Genomic DNA, 2,285 nt, shown 5'->3' with positions numbered 1-2,285 from the left:
TATGCGTGGGTTAGGAGAGGTCAATCAGCTGCTTTTTACTCTGCCGCCATCTTAACCCAGAACTCCCCTATGTAAAATCCTTTTAAATGTCCTAACAATGATAAAGTTCTTGGGAATTCTTATATATATGTATATGTATATATATATATATATATTTAAAATCTTTCCCTATTATAATGTAAATAGTTTAACTTTTATTGAGACCTTTATGATTTAATGTTGACCTTTTTATTCTTCTTTTGAGCTTTGTATTTGAAAGTCAAGTTTTCTGAAGTCAGGTGGGCATATACTTCCTCTACATATCCATTCCAAGATGGTAGCCCACTGTCAGTTCAGTTGGAGATTGAAGGTGAAGCAGAGCTCTTATCTTTTGACATAAAGAAGCAGCAAGCCACCTTACCCTATCAAGAGGAGCCCTGGAATATCTGAAATCTTCTCACCTGGAAAAGGAACCTAATGAAGGAGCAACCAGAGTTATTCATCCAGGGAGATAGTGTGAGGCCAGGGACTATGTTACTACCATTTGTACTACCAATTACAGGACCAAAACAGCATCCTCTTCATCTCCACACTCCATGATGGTTAGAGCATCCTTCCTTCTCTATCTTTCAGACCTTCTAGCTTCTAGGAACCTTCAGGACAGAAAACAACCAAAACAAAGGAACAAAAAAGAAGCATTCTCTACCCCCTCTCCCACAGCCAGAACATGTGGGACACTAGGATTCCCATGATTTTGTCTTCTTGGGGAAGGACCAAGAACAAAAGAACCATGCAATCCTGCTCTCCTGTCTCTTCTTCTTTCTGCATTTCTGCATCCTCTTCACTCTCTCCCCAGCCTTAGCAACTCTCCCTCTAGGGAGGGAAATAAGTCCATATCCCAAAAATGTGCTGCTTACTGCTTGTGCACTAGTGAAAGAAGTTCCTACCAGTTCCTTTTCCCAAAATATGGATGGGGTGGAGCTTCTTTGCCAAGAAACTTGCCATAGATTGCCACCATCCATAATTTGTGCCTCAAAGCTGGCTAGTGATCTTCCTGCTCCCACCCCTCTGCGAGCATCTTCAGGAGCTCTGAATCCTTATCTTCCAGCTTCTAATAGAGCTATTCCAATACTCTAAATAGTGTCACTTTAGGCAAATCATCCATGGATCAGTCTCCTTGTCTGTGAAATTGCCTTTTGACAATATCTAAGGATACTTTAAAGCTCTATAATTCTCTGAGATTCATTGCCTCAGTTTCTCTGTCTCAGAAACCAAGGACTTTACCTGCTGCCTTCATTGTCATTACTGAGCCTTAGCTGGGGGACCCTATTTAGTGTAGCCTTTTTCTCCTTCTGTCTGGATTTCCCTGGATCCTCCAGTCTTGCTCTTCTGACTCTCAGCTCTTGACCTAGGCCTGACCCAATGTAGTGAGGTCACTGGATGTACTCCCAGGCCCTTTCCTCCAGAGACAAAAAACAACTGTCATCCGTCATATACTATCTGAAGATACCTGTGCTCTGTGCTTCACTAGGGAAAACTATTTGTCTACTCACTGTGCCTCAGTTTTTCCTCCGGTGCTTAAGATTTGCCATTGTGGACTTAAGAGTTGTCCAAAACCTAGGGCACACAAAACTGCTTTGTGACAAATTTAGGAGCTTACAGCTTCTCTTCCTTCAGTAAGCAGACTCATCTGGAATTCAACATGGAAATGCTTGTAGCAGTCAGCATTGAGCAAATAAATGCCTTTCTGGCTATAAAAAAAGGTCATTTTTTTTCTATTTAGTTTTGGTCTTTTCATCAGGAATGCAAAAAAGTCCTATATCTCATTAAAATATCCATTTTCCCCCTGAAAGATTATACTGAGTTTGCTGTTGATTCTTGTTTATAATCCTAGCTTTTTGGCCTTCTCTAATGTCATATGCCAAGCCCTCTATTCCTTTATTGTTGAAGTCACGAAAGCTTGTGTAATCTTCACTGAGGCTCCATGGTATTTAACTGTTGCTTTAGACCCAGTTGACTGTATTTCCCAAAGAGATCAGGCAAAAAGTAAAAGAATTTATATGTTCCAAAATACTTATAGTAGCTCTCTTTGTGGTAGCAAAAAACTGGAAATCAAGAGGATGTCCATCAATTGGGGAATGCTAAACAAATTATGTTATATAATTGTGATAGAATAAAACAGCACAAGAAGAAATTATGAGCAGGTTAATTAAAAAAAAAACTTGGCAAGAATTACATAAGATAATAAAGAGTAAAATGAGTAGAAGCAAGAGAACATTATATATATATATATATATATATATATA

The 2,285-nt window shown here is 39.2% G+C and overlaps 1 pseudogene; it reads left to right on the top strand.

Moving 5' to 3' along the window:
• Positions 1 to 244: 244 nt before the first annotated feature.
• Positions 245 to 586, top strand: LOC123255705 (annotated as a pseudogene).
• Positions 587 to 2,285: the final 1,699 nt, after the last annotated feature.

This window comes from Gracilinanus agilis, unplaced genomic scaffold, assembly GCF_016433145.1.
Source record: "Gracilinanus agilis isolate LMUSP501 unplaced genomic scaffold, AgileGrace unplaced_scaffold50280, whole genome shotgun sequence".
Classification (NCBI taxonomy): Eukaryota; Metazoa; Chordata; class Mammalia; order Didelphimorphia; family Didelphidae; genus Gracilinanus; species Gracilinanus agilis.
Note: the sequence above shows the minus strand (reverse complement) of the source record. Positions and strands in the feature narration are given on the sequence as shown.